The sequence below is a fragment of the Pogona vitticeps genome, chromosome 5, assembly GCF_051106095.1.
Source record: "Pogona vitticeps strain Pit_001003342236 chromosome 5, PviZW2.1, whole genome shotgun sequence".
Classification (NCBI taxonomy): domain Eukaryota; kingdom Metazoa; phylum Chordata; class Lepidosauria; order Squamata; family Agamidae; genus Pogona; species Pogona vitticeps.
The window spans coordinates 111,538,913-111,558,091 of NC_135787.1; the positions used below are offsets into that span (position 1 = coordinate 111,538,913).

The 19,179-nt window shown below is 40.8% G+C and overlaps 1 protein-coding gene across 5 annotated transcripts in view; it reads right to left on the reverse strand.

Moving 5' to 3' along the window:
• FAM107B (family with sequence similarity 107 member B) overlaps positions 1-19,179 on the reverse strand; it is a 112,875-nt gene that overhangs the window by 37,207 nt on the left and 56,489 nt on the right. The window contains exon 1 of one of the 5 annotated variants that reach the window (XM_073000756.2): positions 18,751-18,858. The exons of 2 other annotated variants lie outside the window; for them this stretch is intronic. The gene's annotated coding sequence lies outside the window, so the exon portion shown is untranslated. Of the gene's footprint in view, positions 1-7,205; positions 7,273-16,844; positions 18,700-18,750; positions 18,859-19,179 lie in introns of those variants that run through there. 2 more of the 5 variants (XM_020809682.3, XM_078394273.1) reach the window with 2 other exon arrangements.

Consider the following 19,179-nt stretch of genomic DNA (forward strand, 5'->3'; position numbering starts at 1 on the left):
CTCTCAAGTTAAATGTAATAGAATTAAATTTTATTAGCAGCTTGCAAATATTCCAGTCGTTCTTAATGTGAAATTTAAAATATTTAAGCTCCCCAGTACAATTACTAGTGGAGAAAAGTTCTAAATCTTTTGGGAACTGATTTGCCTTTTCAGATTACAAATTCTCAATAGCTTTGGCATCTGTAAGAGAAAGATTACAATACACAGCATGGAGCATTTCTAATTACTTTAGCCCTTTATGAACCACTGACATGTAAAATATCTTCAGTAGCTAATGGGCAGAATTCTTTCTAAACCATATCAGGAGATGCTCAACCGATTATGGGACAGAGTTTTTACAGGCTGGCAGCTTTCCAGCTGCGATGGCTTAAACTCACTGGGAAAACAGTTCCCACAGTTCTGCGCCTCTGAAGGTTCATGGGTTCCAAATTCTCGAAAACACATCCCTCCTCTTGTTAGACAATGGCGCCAACATTTATTGCTGACCTTCGTATATCACAGTGGGTGTTCGGCATCACTCTTACTGCACTATAAATCACCATTTATATCCTCTCTCAATGTGGCACATGGGACCTCAATAACAGTTAGTGGGGAACTGAGATATGCTTTTGTGTCTTTTATGATACAGGAGTTTAAAGCATTCTTATTCCCGTATGTTTTTGGCTCTATGTCTCCTCCTAGCAAATTTCTTTCACTAGGAGGATGCTAGTGGGCTATCCCACCCCTTTAAGAAAAAACATCTATCTGATTTGGGCATATATTAAGAGACTGAAGAAAAACAGAAGTGTTTTGGTCCCATTTCCAAAAACATCACTACTTGGTGACAATAGAGGCCATCAATCCTCACCATTGGTAAGTAGCCACTTACAGTCCTCATTTTATCCTTAACTCAAACTGCTATAAAAGAGGAATGGCAATCACAGCACAGGGTTCTTCATGATTTTTGGTGAACTTGTTGGCTATTTAGGATCTGATCTTAGCAACTCTCAACACTTGTCAAATGTTAGAGAATTTAGGTGTAGTATATGCAGTCTTCATTACTTAAAGGATAACTGATCTCAGTACATATGTACCTCACTGCTCATCCAGTGACTGACAGATGACATATGAAACTAAACATGTTAACAGATACTACTGAAGTGCAAGGAACGTGAAGTCATTTATTACAACACAGACATTTTTTATATCTGTGATGGCCTACACATGCAAGCAGGCCCTCATGTAATCTTGTAAGTCATCCAACAGAAAACATGCACATGTCATATGGCTTCATGAGTATAGAACTAAAGGGAACAGCAGCATAAGTCAGTTAAATAATAATTAAAAAGGAATGAGACAGGAATAGGTGGTTTTAGTAAATCATCAGAGTTTGGGCAAGACCAATTTTAGGAGCCAAAATGATGTTACTGTATTTTGTACCACCTCTAACCACACTTGCCAAAGGATTCAACTCTTAGCAACTTACACACTACAGTCACAGTTCAGCTCTGATCAATATGATACTATTCCAGTTGAAGATGCAGAGTATTTACTTTGCAACAATCTAGTATCTATGGTTTTGATCCAATCTACATTTAAGTGCAAATACAGGCATGCTTTCACAAGAAATGGCAATTTAAACCCTCAAAACTCTGTTATGACACAGAATTTTGAGGCTGTGCTCCAAATTTCCAATTGACAGTCTGGCAACACAGATCACCATGCAGACACTGGGAAATGAACATTGCAACTATCAATATGCTGAAGGTTAGGCATTTCTGCCTCTACACTTCTAAGGCTTCAGCAGTTATCAGAAAATGTAGATGAAGTACGTAAAGGTTTTTCAACTAGTAAAACAACTTGCGTAGTTTTCTTGACTGGCCCCTAGCTACAGAAGTCATATGTTTACTACTTTGCATGAACTAAATTACATCCATCACTTATTAATCAAGCATCTGTTTTTCAATCCTACTACACTACAGCCATCATTTATGAAGTTATTATCAAGTAGATGCAGCAGGTTCAGAATATTAATCTTAAAATAGGCAATGTAACTTCAAAACAGAACAAGCTGAAAAGACAGAGCTCACTCTGCAGCAGTTTAACATGTTGTTTTAATCAGCTAAACCATACCAGCCACGTACCTAGCTAAATCCTAACTGACAGTTCTCATGATGTGCTACAAGTATGATCACTTCAACAGTCAGATTCTTCCTTTTTTAAATTCCTGACTCCCACCTGGCCTGTTGTGCTTTGCCATGGTGTAAGAAGGCTTCAGATGGGCAGACTGTCATCTGTATGTTTCAGGCTCTACTTCTGAGCTAATAAATTATCCTGATGCCAGTATTTTTTGTAAAACATATGAACCACATATCCGATGAAGCTTTCCATTTTCCAGCTTTCATATATCTGTATATTAGAACTGGAAATACTGTGAGACTATTTTTGGCAAGTATTATTATGCAAATATAAATGTACTTTTCTGTAGAAGACAAGATCTTTTTCCTAAGAACTAAACTGCGGAGCCTTCTTCTTGATATTAGTATAGAATGCAGATGTCAAGTGGGAGTTGAATGTTTGGTAACTGACCCCATGTGTCACACTTCTTCTTGATCAGGGATACATCAAACTTGCTGTATCTACTTCATTTTGTACTAGAGCCCCAGGATAACCAGGTAGGTAAAAGTAAAGGTTCCCCTTGACATTTTTAGTCCATTCATGTCCTACTCTAGGGGGCGGTGCTCATCTGGTTTTCAAGCCGTAGAGCCAGCGCTTTTCCGAAGACAGTTTCCGTTGTCACGTGGCCTGCGTGACTAGGGAACGCCGTTTTACCTTCCCACCGAGGTGGCCCCTATTTATCTACTCGCATTTGCATGCTTTTGAACTGCTAGGATGGCGAGGAGCTCGGACAAAGTGACGGAAGCTCACTCCGTAGTGTGGATTCGATCTTACGACTGCTGGTGCAAACAATATACATTTAAAATTAGAAAACGTGGTGCCAAGGTGGATAAAAATCAATGGTCTAAAAAAATCAAACTGATTTAAAACACGATTTAAATTTAAAAAGCATTTTAAAAAATTAAATAGTAAACAAAAAGGTTTTCTAAAATTCAAACTGTGATTTAAATGAAATCCACTCATGGTGACTCTGAGAAAATGTCTAGTCTAAGAATGTGTTTTCAGTAACTGATTTTAATAGGTTTCTCACAGAACACTCTTGGTTTCTCTCTGTTTTTTTACTACAACAAATTTGGTGAGATAAATCATTTTTATTTTTCTTCCTGTTAAGTAATTAGAAGCAGAAACCCTTGCTGATCTACTCAGAAATCTACAGGGAGATCCCAATCTTCCTTCTGACCACTGCAGCAGCAAAAAAGTGTAAGAATTAGTTTCTGAAGTTCTGGTGTCTCCTTGTAACTGCTTGCTCTGCATGCATATGTATATTAGCAACATATAAAAATATCCCCCTTGGTACCACAGAAACAGGTTTGAGAAAACATTTTTTTTTAAATTGAGAACGTTCTGAACGGCTGGCTGTGAAGGGGTGGGGCTCCATATATGTTCAGATAAGAGCCAAAGGATTGGTCTTCTCCCAATACTGATGCCTGAGCACACATTTCTGATTATTGGACAGCTATTATTATTATATGGCTCCAAAACTGGGACAATCAAATGACAAGCAATCTCAGAACCCCAAGTACTGATTTTCTTACCTTGATAAATGCACTATGCCGCAGTCAACTTCTTGTTTGGGAAAACACAACCCCTGAATACTTAAACATCTGCATTGCTGAACATTTGCAGAGGGCAACGGGGGGGGGGAATCAGAGAATAAAGTCTACTATTTGAAATCTTTTGGAGTGTAAAAATTCCAATGATGCTGCAAGGAATGGTGTTTGAGACTGCACCTTCAGAGGACTTTTGAAACCTGAGTCTGGAATCACGTCTCACAGACATCTATCCTCAATTTTTGGACTTTTGTCTACAACTCTGTTTTTGCAATATTCATGAAGCAGTAGTTAGCCCAAAGTGGGATTCCTCTGCAGAAGCATATAATATTTGATTTTTTTTTAGTAGTCCAATAAAAGGTATCATTTTTGCATCTGTACCAGTTCACTATCCCTCCCATCCCCCCCTCCAACAATGGTTATGGAATTTCTTCCAAAAACCCACCACTTTGATCTCACAACTGGGTTGTAAACCTTCAATTGGTAAATTCGTTTAAACTTAAATTAATAATTAATTTGTTTATTTATACACCTCAGCCTCCCCTCTCAAGTCAGAGGCAAAGAACCAAAATGCTGAACAGAAACATTCTACTATAGCCTCCAGTTTCCTCATTGGGAAAGAGACAGTCAAAGGACTATCTGTCTGCATAGGGGGGGAGGGGAGCAACCGAGGTGCATTATAAGGGAGCAGGGTGGAGAAAGGGTGTGTGAATGGAAGAAAGATCTGTATTGGAGGCTAGATAGCAATACCCCTTGGGTTTAGACTGAGCCCCTGAGGTACCAGTTGCTCATTGTTACTCTCACTCTATTGTTAAATTGCTTTTGCAGCACCTTCTCTAGCCGCTGTTGTAATTGCTCCTGTCAGACTGCTGGCATGGCAGATTCTTTTCTACAAACTGTTGCATTGGTTTGCTTTTCCTGGCACTCAAAAACTCCCCTCCCTAGAAAGGAAGTGTAGAAATAACCCACAATGACTAGATAACAAGAATTGACCCAATTTCAAGTACAGTATTACATATATGTATGTAACAATTACATAAACGATGAAGAAGAGTTAGAGAATGTCTGCTAGTTTTAGAGAAATGGAAAGAACCTTGTGGTAAACTAGTAAAAAAGATGTATTTTTAAAAAGAGAGGAGGAAGCTTTAGATTGGGCCAGGCACAGGTATCAATGTGTGAAAAACAGGCAGTCATATTAGATCAACTGTACATCAAGTGCATAAGAAAATGTTGATGGATGCTATTCCCAAAGGTGACTTCAAAAGTCATTTCCACGTTCACAAGTCATTGTAAAACATAGGTTAAGCTACTTTCAAGAGAAGTGATGGAACTCTGAAAGAAACGAATTATTTTGGACAAACTGTACACCAAAATGCAAATAAGTAACTGCTCTATTAAACATGTAGTAGCAGTAGAACTCTTTCACTGATTGGTGAAATGCTGTATTTCAATAGAATTGAAGTGACAGAAACACAAGAAATTGGCTGAAATCCAGTAATGTCACAACTATAGTAGGTCTATTGTATCAATGGAACTTACAAAGGAGTTGTCTCACCAAATGCCCACTGATTCAGTGGGTCTGCTCTAGTACTGACTTACTCAGCCACTATGTCAAAAACATGGCTTCAGTATTCAACACCATGATTCACCTATCCCACACAAACCTTTCAAGCGTGTTATTGATTTTGTAGCCAACTCATTTCCTCTAATCTGATGGACACAATATCTAATTCAACCACATCCTGATAGAGTTCTGACAACAAACAAGGTCCACTATCATATGATTTGAATCTGGTATAAGCTGGCATAAATAGCACGAAGACAGAAGTAGACAAACAAATATGATTTGTGTATAAAGAAGCATGATTAATCATGAGGCAAGACAAGACTTATAGAATAGTCAGTTTAAGGACATTGCTAAGCAGGGGTGATGGCAAAACTGTACTGCAAGCAAGAGTACATTTCTTTTCTTCTTCTTTTTCACAAGTGCATTTGGTTTTGTTGCATCCACTTGAGCACTCACATGTCACTGGTTACAATGGACACAGGGAGGAACCTTGTCTAGACTACATCAGACTAGTCCAAGGCTGAGATAACTTCAGGAGTAACAGTGTCTATAACCATCTGGTCTGCTCAAAACATGGTTACTGGCACATGTAACTTACAGCTAAAAAGCATCTTTCCATTGGAGATCCTCTTTCCCTTTGTGAATAGTCACTATGAGAAATGGCATGTAATGGAGCATTTGTGTTTCACATAAATCATTCAGCATCTGTTTAGTACCCATCTCAACTAGTAGCACTGAAGCATGAGTTTATTTAAAAATAAATCTTCAAGCTGAACGTATACCATGGCAATGGAAGGACACTGGGCAGTCTGTTAATGTATGAAAACTAAACTCATTCTTGTTTCAAAACATCTTACCGATGTCATGTGACATCATCTTCATATTAATCTTTTTATAAAGACCACAATTTCATTTTGCAGTAACTCAGTGCAGCCACTGAGACATAACATTTCTCTCTGGGGAGGTGTGCACAGCTTACTCAAAACCTTTCATCTGCTTTACAAGCATAAAGCATGAATCTTTATGCTTGTAAAGATGGCCTCTGTATAGAGCTTCCTTGAAGATGGGACAGTATCTCCAAGCTGATCATTGTTTATTGGGTTCCATAATGTCATTAGCAGTCAGTAGCTCATAATGTTGTTGCAATATACCATTAAGACACCCAAGATAAAGTTATCTTTATAGCACATGGATTGATTTCACATTTAGAAAACCCACACATCCCTTGTTAAACTTTTTGATGTTCATATAACCATAGAATCATAGAACAGTGAAGTTGGAAGGGGCCTATAAGACCATCAAGTCCAACCTCCTGCATCCACAGTAGATATCAAACAAGAAGGCTGAAGATTTGTTTGATAGATGGGTGCAAATCAGTGGTTCCCAACCTTGATTCTTGGACAGCAACTCTGAGGCCAGCACAACTGGTGGGGAAGGCTTCTGGGAATTGCAATCCAAGAACACCTGGGTTACTCAAGGTTGGGAACCACTAATGTTTATCAGTGGTCCACACTGCCACACCATACAGAAGCTATGAAATTAATTTAGCTGAAAGGTAAAAGGAATAAAACTTGTTATTTATTTGGAGGAAGGAACAGGTAAGTATGCAGATAAAGAAACATAAATAATATGTCAAACACACAAACTTTCTACAAATCTGAGTACAGTACCTAGACATTGCCTTTAAAGTGGTATCATGAATATACCTTTTCTTTCTTTTAAATTAAGGCATATACAATGCAACTCTACAGGAATTCTCTCTTTTGCTCAATGATTCTTCATCCAGTTTTTGTAGCAAGTTGTGCATACCTCAGGAACATATCAAAACACATTGGATAAATGGGACTCCCTGGTTTTCCCCTCCGCTAATCTCTTTGTTCTTACCGCATAGATTTAACTTGCAAAGATGAAAATCAGCTTCTATTTCATACCTTAACACTACAATTACTGTACAGACCATCTGAAATCCTGGAATCCTGTTCCCTTCTGTCAGTCCTCCTATATTAGAAATGAGGAAATTTTCATTTAACTCACAAAAGCTTTGCATTCCAGTATGCTACTAGTTGTACTGAAACTGTTTACTCCAGAAGTATCAAGATATTCCAGTTTTTCCACCCTATACAGTACTCAGCCCTTCAATACTCTGCTCATTTCACTGGCTCCTGAATGTTCTCTTAAGATTCTTAACTTGCTAAGGCATAAATCCTGGGAACTCCTGCAGAGCATTCTATCACCTTTTAATATCTTAGATATCATTGATCACAGACACATAATATAATCATAGTTTTAGCAACTGCATTTCCATTTACTGCTTGAATAAGAAAGGCAACACTACTTTCCATTTAAAAAAATCTAGAGTGATACAGTGGTTAGAGTGCGGGACTGGGGCTGGGGACAGCTCAGGAAACTCCCTACGGCAGCGATCCCCAACCCCCGGTCCCTGGCCTGGGCCTGGACAAGAGAGAGACCCCCCGCCCCGTGCGCACTCACCCCTGTGCCGCCCGTTTGCACCTGTGCATGCGCTCTGGCTTGCCCGCACGAACGCCGCACTGCCATTTGCGCATGCCCATGGGGGCGTGGGCCCGCACGAGCACGCGCTGCCATGTGCGCATGCTCAGTCATGTGCATGTGCAAAGAGCGGTGCATGCTCATGCAGGCCCACACACATGCACAACCAGTGGCACGGCGCTCGTGCAGGTGCACGCCCCCCATGCAAGAGAGCATGCGTGCTTGTTCGTGCATGTGCACGAGCGGTGCCCCGCCTTCACCAGCCCGTCCATGGACAGGAAAAGGTTGGGGAACACTGCCTGTGGTCCAGTCTCCTTTTCAGCCTGAACTATTTCACAAGAATGTTAACAGGATAAAGGAGCAGGAAGGAGAACCACATATGTCACAATGAGCTCACTAGAGAAGAGGTGGAATATAAATGTACCAACCAAATAAAGAGTAACACAACAACATTTTAAAAGGAACCAATATTTTGAATACTAGACTGAGCACTTCATTTCCAGCCTTTTACGTCCAAGGGCATCGGGCTCTATCACGCATCTAGCTCATTCCAAGTAGCAAGGTCCCTCAAGTGGGGAGTGTTGCTAGCAGGCATCCTTCAGTCTCGAGAGACTATGGTAATGTGCTCTGAATAGAGGTCTTGGATCAGCGCCTAGTGTGGCTGAGAAGGCCAATTCGAGTGTGACAATCCCTTCCACATTGAAGACAAATAATCTGTCCCCTGTCCAGCTCCTTGATTTTGCTGCTTTTGGGACTGCCTCTTTGCGGCCTGCTGGACAAGGGTCTCTTCAAATTGGGAGAGGCCATGCTGCACCGCCTGCCTCCAGGTTGAATGCTCAGATGTCAGGGTTTCCCATCTGTTGAGGTCCATTCCTAAGACCTTCAGACCCCACTTGCAGATATCCTTGTATCACAGCTGTGGTCTCCCTCTGGGGTGATTTCCCTGCACTAATTCTCCATACAGGAGATCTTTTGGAATCCGACCGTCAGCCATTTTCATGCTCCCATTTTATAGGTACAACAGGATAGTTCTACATATAGGAAATAGTCAGAAGTCTGAATTTCAACTTTGGTTATCTGAACTATTTTTTCAATTTTAAGATTTAAATTCTTAAAAATTTTTAGTGTTAAGATCAACTTATCTAAAACATCTGTGGTCTTTTCTGTCTATTTCCTGCTTACAAATTGTTCTGAAAGCATGTGCAATAAGGAACACCATATAAATTTCAAAACAGAAGGCCACAGACTGGGGAACCTAGTCCTTACATAAGAATGTAAGAAGATCCCTGCTGGATCAGGCCAAGGGCCCATCTAGTCCAGCTTCCTGTATCTCACAGTAGCCCCACTAGATGCGTCTGGGAGCACATGAGACAACTAGATCCTGATACCCCTCCCTTGCACCTGGCATTTTGAAGTACCTTCCTTTTAAGCCTGGAGATTAGACATTCCCATCATGGCTTGTCACCTGCAATGGACTTTTTCCTCCAGAAATCTGTCCAGTCCCCTTTTAAAGGAATCTAGGCCAGATGTCATCACCACATCCTGTGGCAAGCAGTTCCACATACTAACACCACGGTGGGTAAAGAAAGATTTTCTTTTGTCTGTTCTCACTCTCCCAACACTCAATTTGAGTGGATGTCCCCTGATTCTGGTATTGTGTGAGAGGGAAAAGATCTTCCCTCTATCCACTTTATCCATCCCCTGCATAATTTTATATGACTCAGTCATGTTCCCCCTCAGGCACCTTTTCTCTAGACTCAAGAGTCCCAAACGCGGTAGTCTTTCCTCATAAGGGAGGTGCCCCAGCTCAGTCATCATTTTAGTCACTCTCTTCTGCACCTTTTCCAGTTCCACTAGGTCTTTTCTGAGGTGCAGCGACCAGAACTGTAGGCAATACTCGAGGTACAGCCTTACCAGCATTTTGTACAATGGCATTATAATGTTGGCTGTTCTATTTTCCATCAACTTTTTAATGATACTTAGTATGGAATTGGCCTTCTTCACTGGGTTGACACTTTTATTGAGCTGTCCACCAGCATACCAAGATCTCTTTCCTGATCTGTCACGGATAGCTCAGAATCCATTAACTGATAACTAAAGTTTTGATTTTTTTGCCCCAATGTGCATTACTTTACATTTTCTTATATTGAAATGCATTTGCCATTTTGCCACCCATTCTTCCAGTTTGGAGAAATCCTTCTGGAGCTCTTCACAATTCCTTCTGGTCTTCAACACCTGGAGAAGGTCCTTCCTTCTGAAAGACCTCCTAAACAATAGCTGTTACAGCAATCCTCACCCTCAACTCAAAACTGTTTGTCTGTTTGATAACTAATGCTCTGTAGCAGTATTTCTCAACCAGAGGCACAATAGGCTACAACTCCCTGTCATGATTCTGGTGTAAGGGGCAAGGGAGTGGGAGATGTTGTTGGGAATTTCTTACATTTTCTTTTCATTTTTTAAAAAAGTATTTTTATATTGCCTTTCTATCAAAACCATTAAGATAGAGTGTAATTTTTTTTATTAAAAATCTCATTATATAAGAAACATTAATAACCAGTTTAGAAACAATAAAAATGCAATTGCCAACAAAACAGGTTTGCACTAGGACAGGGAATGTCTTGTCTAGTTAAGGTCTTCCATGTTTAATGCTTGAAATATTAAAGCTAGCACCTTCAAGCTGAGCCTGGAAAACAACCAAGGTAGCTAGGGCCGATCTCTCAACACTGGGGTGATATGATCTTGACGTCATACACCAGTTTATAATCTTACTGCAGCATTTGCCCATGTGAAGTTTCCAGGCACCATTAAAATCCAGCCTTACACAGAGAGCAGCTGGCTGGATAGCTTAGTGGCTTAGGTACCTGGCTGCAGAGCCAGAGGTTGGTAGCCCAATTCCCCATTGTGGCACCTGCAAGTAAAGCCACCCTGTGTGGCCTTGGACAAGCTGCACGGTTCCAGAGCACCACCAGAAAACTCTGAAAGACTCCTCCCAGCAGATCACTCATGGTAAAAGGATAGTATTGAGCCACGTATAAAGCTTGTTTTGCAAACCCTAGCAGCTTCATGGAGGCAGGGGTGTGAAATACAACTATGAATGAGAACAGCAAACACAGAAAACTAAGGTCGGGGAAAAAACATTCTTAAAAAATTACCTTTACAACAAGAAGATAAACACAGAACTGTTCATGTTACAGCCCCTCACAGAGCATAAGATAGAAAGCAAATACAAAACAGCATGGGTATGCAAACTAGTTAGCTTTGTATGCCAGTTTCTGAACTGCACAAATACTATACAGAGCTCAAAGAGACATCACACTCTTCCAGGTTTCCTGCTTCATTTCACATATGAGTAACAGCTAGTCTCCTGAGAGTGATGTTTTCTCACTAGGGTAGATGCACACGGTATGTTTCCCAGTCATAAAAATCAGTCCTGCAAGACATGATCGCTGTAGCTGGGTGACCGTAGAACAGTTAGATGCAGCGTGTTGAACAGCAGCCCACATTACCACCAAATGGTACACATCCCATGACTGACAGATATTTTTTCAAAAACTGCGAGTTGATACATACTGGCACAGGCTATGCTGTGACAAAGGTTATTGGTTCAGCAGGATTTACCACATTCTGATCTATTATCTACCCTGGATAGCCTTTCTCCTCCCTGGTCCATCTTCCAAGCTGTAACATTACTGTAATTCATTAGCCCTGATCCGAACCCTACCCCACCCTCTCCTCCCAACTATTAATCAGGAAAGCACTGAATGTATTCTTCTACTGAAACTTTAGCCGCCAGACTGCCATGGATCTATGGGCACCCCTGACACTGCATATAGTCCCGTCTAAAGAAGCTGTACTTGAAATCTCTTTTTCTGTCCAATGGTTTTTGAAAATCTCTGTCCTCATGTCTGGTAAAATAGGTCTTCAAGAACTCAGATTTCATCCTGTTTGGCACCTGCTGCCAAGAAAAGGGCCAAGTGCAGTGTTTCAACGGGCCTGAATTATGGATCTGGGATAAAAACACAGGCTAGCCTGTGTCACAAACAGAATACAATATGATCTTCCACAGAATACTCTAGTTTAAATGTACTGAAAAGACTGAAAGAACAGCAATTTATGCAAAAATGGGCAAATCAGGAGCTATTTTACTGAACAGTGAAGTGAATGTGAAAATCAGAAGGCTTTAAACTTATGAGTGCTCCCCAGCCACCCTAGTGTCGACGCTGCGTGTCAAATCTAAGTTTCTGACATGCAAAACTGTATGATCTCTAAGCCTCTCAACTCTGAATTAGTTCCAAGGTTATTCTATTAAGAGCATTCATATAACACTATAAGTAAGTAAACAGATACAGATATAAACATTCAGTGAATCTGCCCCACATGTGATCACTTTTCAGTCTGTATCCATGAACACTTGTCATTCCCCTGTGAATGATGTGATTTTATTATATTCAGCAGGACAAAGAACCGTGAGTATATATGAGGTCATATTAATATTACACAGAAAAAGCACTGTAAAGAACATATCATTGTATCATTCCTAAGGCTTACCAAAACGAATCATTCTAACTGGAAAAGAACAGTGGAACTCAGTGGTGATATTCAAACAGTGATACTGTAGATATAAATCCATGTATTACTGAACACCACTTGGCACTGAATGTTAGTCATACATAAAATCTGTGTCAGTAAAATGACAAAACCCTAGTATTTAATACAAGGGCAAATCTTTGTCCTGGCTATATGACTCTAGGCGAAAGATGGGGTTCACATGGTAAAATAATCAGAATAACAATGATCTTAGAACTGCAGAACTGCTTCCTGGCATTACTGATCAGAAGGCATTATGAGGCTATTTATTCTGTTTTTCCTTCCATAACAAATTGTGCCAAAGGAAAAAGAGAAAGAAGCCCTGGGTAAACAAGAAGATTCAAATGAAAGCCACTGTCACTGAGCTAAAGTCCCATGTCAGAATTCCAGCACCCCTTATTTGCAGATGTAATCTTGCATGCTGATGTTTCCTCATTGAATATTGCACATAGACCAACATTCTATTATGTTTTCACATCACTATAAAGCCACCAGCATATACCATATTTTTCCAAGTATGATACTTTTGTCTAAAATCTTTAGATTAAAAATTGAGAGTCATCTTATACATGGAAGTAAGGAGGGGAGGAGGGATCAAAGTGCTTTGATCCCTGCTTTCCCCCTCCACTTGCTAAGCCCTGCTTAGATTTCTTAATTTTGTGTTAGAAAAGTGGAAGGGAGTGTCTTATACATGGGGGGGGCTTTATACACAGAAAAATACAGTGCCTTGGTGGTGAGATGCTACAAGATGTCATTGTAGGCTCTTGCTTTTGTTGTGCACCCAGAGATTTGAGTTCTACCTGTGACAGTCTATCTGAATTTCTATAGCCCCGCCTCTCCCATTTTTTCTTAAGTCTTTAACCACATCACTTCACGTCTTCAATTTCAAGACAGTTTTCCCTCCCTATTTCCTCCTTCTGCCACCTGCTTCTTGTGACATCCTGCCACATCAAAATATCTGCAGATCTCAAAACCTTGAACTGTTTTTGTGAACTCTTACTGGCCTACCAAAGATATTTGCTTTATATGGATTTTTCAGCATTATTACTTTCGCCTTTTTTGCATTTGTATAAAGCAAGAACTGCTGAAATAGCCATCATTACACTGAGTAGGATGTCTGCACCCTAAGCACGGGGTTGGAAGGTAAGTGTTCACTTTATTGCAACAGCGACCCAAGAACAACCTTTAGTTTCCTCTGTAGGGATGAATAAAAGTGAATGCCTAGAGACAGAATTATGTCTGCTGATCTATAAAGGTTGGTCTGTCTTTTTCCCTAGGAGTGTTCCTGTCTATTTAGAATCAAAAGTATTTTGTTCCCACTACAGTCAACCCTCAATTTATGAACTTAGTCTGTTCCGGAAGGACATTCGTAAGTTGAAAAGTTCGTAAATCAAAGGAAAATTTCCCATAGGAATGCACTGAAAACCAATTAATCTGTTCCGGCTGTTTTTGGTTCTTAAGTCTAGGGGCAGTTTGTAAGCCAAGGCAATGCAAACCGCCAGCCGGGGGGGGGGGGGGGAGCGGTGGAAGCTGAAGCTGAGAAAGTGTGCCCTGGCGAGGGGGGGGAAGAAGAGAGGCTGAAAATGCACTGCCGCCACCGCCTCTTTCCCTTGGCACACAGGGAGGAGTTCAATTGAAGCCTATGCAAACCGCCAGCTGGGGGGGGGGGGAGCAGGAGAAGCCGAAGCTGAGGAAATGTGCCCTGGTGGGAGGGGAGTGTCACAGCCGGCTCACCTGCTGATAGTCTTGGGTTTGAGTGCCGTTGATGGTGTGGACTTGGATCCACATGGCACACTCCCAGCTCCCTGGAGAGGAGAGAAGGGGTGGGAGAGGTCCTGCCTGCCTCGGTTTTTTGCAGATTATTACGGTGGGGGGAATAGGAGGAGATGGAAGGGGAGACTCTTTCCTTAACCCCGAAGGCCACCGCAAGGCTCCTCCTCTTTCTCCCTCCCTCCACCAGCCAGCGAACCAGCCACTTTGGTTCCACCTCCACCCGTTCTCTCCTTCCCGGCTGACCAAACCTCTCACATGGAGGTCACGGCACCAACGATGATCTCGTGAGACAAACACAGAAACAATCTCCCCCCGCGTGCGCCAACCACAACAACCGCTGCGCTCCCCACACGTCCCCTCACCCCGTTGTCTCGGCCTGAAAGAAACAACAACAGAGGTCTTGGAAGTCCGGCCCCTTCTCTTTGCCAGAATGGTTCGTTCCGTGGGCCACCGCAGTCAAGCTTTCTGTTTGTTACTCGAAGCAAAGTTCTCAAGTCAAAGTGAACTTTTCCTACCAGAGTGGTTCGTAAGTTGAAATGTTCGTAACTAGGTCCATTCGTAAGTCGAGGGTTGACTGTATTCCAGCATGGGAATGGCATGAGAGGAGCCAAGGCCACCTGGCAGAATGAGACTTCCACCTCAGGAAGTAGACTTTGGTATCATGGAAGAGCAGCAAATTATTAGTATTTTGTGGTTGTTGTAGGTTTTTCGGGCTGTTTGACCATGTTTTGGAGGTTTTTCTTCCTAACATTTCACCAGTCTCTGTGACCAGCATCTTCAGAGGACAGGAGTTACAACAACCATCGGATCCCAGCCATGAAAGCCTCCAAGAATACATATTAGTGTTTTAATTTACTAGTTCTATTATTTATTTAAAATATTTCTACCCTGCCTTTCTCCTTAAAAGGACCTAAGACGACTTAACAACTTTTTGCCATTTTACTGTCTGTGAGGAAGAAAACTAATAGTAGGATTTTGTGCCTCATTTGCCAAAATAACCTTGATAGGAGGGTGGGCATTTTTTGGTTTGTTCTAGGCAGAATAATGTCTTGGACCAATTCCAAGAAGAGCAGGTGGATTAATTCAAGCAAGGGTTTGATCTTAGCAATCTGACGCTATGTGCTTCTTGCAAAGTACCATGCTTCAGGAAAGCAGCATTACTAGGGGGATTTCTCTTTAAATGAGATATTATTCTACAATACACATAGTATCCAGGCAATAATTTGTCAGAGCAGAAGAGCGCTGTAGCGCTGAAGAGCAGAGCACTGTATGCTTGTCCATTTGTGTTTCTTTCACATCCTTATTCAGAATAAACCTGTTTGTGCAAAGGATGGGGTTCAAATATATATTTTATTTAAAATATTTTTACATTGCCTTTCTTCTGAAAAAGAACTCAAGACAGCTTACATCATTAAAATACAATATTTAAAGCTAAAAAACTGGAAGTAAACAAATGCTAAAAAGTGTCAAACATTCAACTACAACACAGTAGTATAAAAACAACATCAAAAACACATTGAAAGCAGTGAGGCACAACAATCCATTTAACAACCCTTGTACATTACCCTGGGAAACTAAGACTAACCTGAGAAACACCAATCACAGTGGTACAATACACAAATACACAATTTAATCAACTTTGGGAGTATCCCAACTTCAGTTTGCAAGAAAAGTAAATGAAATAACCACATTGGGGGGAAAAAACCTTTCTCTCTTTATGCCCCTGGAAAGCTACTGCCTATTAGAACAGTTCAGAAGTGGGCAGCAGAAAGTTTCTTACTCCAAATTGCTAAACAGTAGCAGCAACAAAATCTTTCCCAACCCCAAAAAACTAGGTTGATACAATCTCTGACCTGCGGTACACGCAAGTCCTCCTACAGCAGTGGTTCTCAACCTTGGGTAACCCAAGTGTTCTTGGACTACAACTCCCAGAAACCTGAGCCAGCAGAGCTAATGGTGAAGGCTTGTGGGAGTTGCAGTCCAAGAACACCTGGGTTACCCAAGGTTGGGAACTACTGGCCTATAACATCAGCCTGACCAAGCATGGTCAATGGGAAAGAACCATGAGCCATGCAGTTCACCCCCATCTAGTGCTACACACAAATACATACCACAGCTCAATAAAATACAGTTAACTCATAAATCAAAATTGCTCCTACCAGTTGTCTCATCTTGCAAAATATCAGAGAAGTTAAAGAAAAGACAAGGCTAGTGCACAAGGTGCAACTATCCTACTAAATTCACTCACTAACTTGAATTCATTAAGATCCTGTCACTAATGTAGATAAAAGTGGTGTCAATCCCCCGTTTTCAGCTCTGGGGACCTCAATACCATCGCTTTGTTATAACGGTAAAATGTTGATCTACTAATTGTAATCTAACCTTTCAGCTAAGTTAGCCCAGCTCGTCGTAAACTATTACCTTTTTTAGGTCAAACTCAGTTGACTTAGTATTTTTCTGTCCTTAATGTTCAAAGAAAACAAGCAACATGAACAAATAAGATATAAGGAAACAGAAATTCAAATCCTTGGATCAGCCATACAGCTCGGGGAATGGTTTGGGCCTATAACTTCTGCATTTAAACCTACTTCACAGAGTTGATGCAAAAACAAAACAGGACAGCCTTGTACATGTCACTCCAAGTTCAGTGGATAAGAGCAGGATGCCTGTGCAATATATACATATTTTAGCTTGTGACTGACCTCAGCCCCATTTCCTAGTTCACTAGGAGTCATGATTTCTCTTCCAAGGTCCTTCCTTCCCTTCCATCTCAGAATATCCTCTTTTGCTCTGGCTGTGTGAGGCACACTATACCTAGCTCTGTAAGATAATACTGCTCTCTAACTTCTCTGCCAAGGGTCAGACACCTTATATGCTATGGCACTAAAAATAAAAACAATGCAGAGGAAACACACCTTTACCCAGGTCAGCCAAGCTATTTCCAGTTCATTTCATCAGATGAGAAACTTATGACGATCTTCTACTTCAGGCAATGACAGGTTATCACACAGCCTAGGTTTCCAGGAAATGCTGGGTTTCCAGTGTGGTCAAAAACATTCAGAACTGTAACTGTTCACAGGTTTTTGTTTTTAAGCTTACCGGTGGTACATGCATTAACACATTTGCGATTCTGTGAGTACTGGAGACTGACCATATTTATCCATGGTCAGTCTCCAGTACTTCCAAGTTAACAAGAGCATTCTGTATGCAATAAAAGTGGTAGGAAAGATGGCAGAGGGTTAAAAGGCTTTATGAAATTAAATGGGAGTGAAGATGAGAACATTCAGAAAACCTGGTCAGGTAACAGCAAAGAACAATTCCCCATTTTAAAATCTCCTACCAACTCTTTAACAGGAAAAAAAAGCACCAGTGGAATTTCTTCACTGTTTGCCTCTCAGTCTTCTGAAGCTTGTGTTTGCTTAATATCTGCCACATATGCTCTAATTCACTTCCCCATTGTGAACCAACTTCCTCTATCAACCTTTATTTGCATGTTGTTGTTTTTTAAAAAGAACTCTCAAGTAAAGGTAGACCAGCAGTGATTACAAACGTTTCCGCAGAATTGCAGGTTGCAGCTGATTTTGACAAGGATTGTCAGGCGCCTTCATGATAAGCAAGGGTTTGAGCTGAAAGTGGGAATAGCAACAGTGGTCTCTCCATACCTCCATTACTGAGAGTCCAAGTCAAGCACCTGAAAAGTTTCTCTCAACACATACACAACATCACTTTGTCCAGATCCCAAATTATACGAGGGGCAAAAATCAACCTTAAGTATTAATAAAAAGCACTTTTGTAGAGAAGGGTTACAAAAAAAGTCAGATTCTGTGCTTGGATTGCACAAAACATACAATATGGTAGATTATTGCCTCTAATCCTTTTTAAAGCATGTTTCCTTTTTCTTTAGAAAAACTACAGATGGAAACAAATGATAACATTTTATTAAAGTGTAAGTGACAATGGAGATAACATTTCTCAGTCTGTCAGTACGAAAGCTCCAACTTCTCCAATGGAATTGATTTGGAACAGGATCAGAAAGAGTAAGAACTGGTATTTTCCCATAAAATGGTGTGTAAGATGAGCAGATTGTTTTTTAAAACCAATTGGAAAAGGCTCATAGAGGTTTGACTTTATCAGCTGTATTAAGCAGATGGGCAGTTTAACTCTGAACACCATGTACTAGAACCAACCAACGAAGTGCTCTACTGTGTACCTGGAAAGAGCAGGCTACGTCACTGCTGGAAAGAGGATGCAGAAGTGGATGAACACACCCAGCAAGGGAATTCTTGTCCATTTCTGACAGATAATCCTGTTATAGTAAAAAGCCACGGACCCAGACTACTTTAAATATGACTTTGTTGAAAGCTAGATATATGTAAAGCAAAGATGGGCAACTATAGATGTTACCTGACCATAACTCTCACCGTCCTGCACTTTTAGCTATGCTAGCTAGGGCTGACAGAAATTGCAATCCAGTAACAGCTGGAGAGCTAGAGAAGTTGCCTACTCTCTGAATATTTCACAGTCCTGTAGCACACTGTACTGTGTCGAATAAAGAAAAAGTAAATATAATCAACTGCTGTATAAATACAAAATCAGGAGAATGCATACCTGCTGCTGTAGTACCATCTGATGTCTTAAGAAAACAAGTCGCATGCAAAGCAACAAGGATGTTGATCCCACAGATGCAAAGCAAGACTGACAATTTACTCTATAAACTTCAGCAAAGTTTCAGTGGCACCTCTACAAAACCAGCCGCAGAGATACAGATGTACTGCAAATAAACAACAGTTAATGCCTTGCACAGTCAGAATTCCTTACAGTGCAGCTTATAGTTGCCCATATGATAGGGTGGTGCAGCATATGGAGGACATATGTAGCTATTTTAAGTTGATGGCATAACATGAAACAATATAATTAAACACTTCAGATTTGAGGACCTTATACATACAGACAAGCATATCAGCTCCACATTACGTATAAAAGGATTTGATCAAGGACACACACATATTTGCACTAGTGTATCTGCCCTGAGTTGAA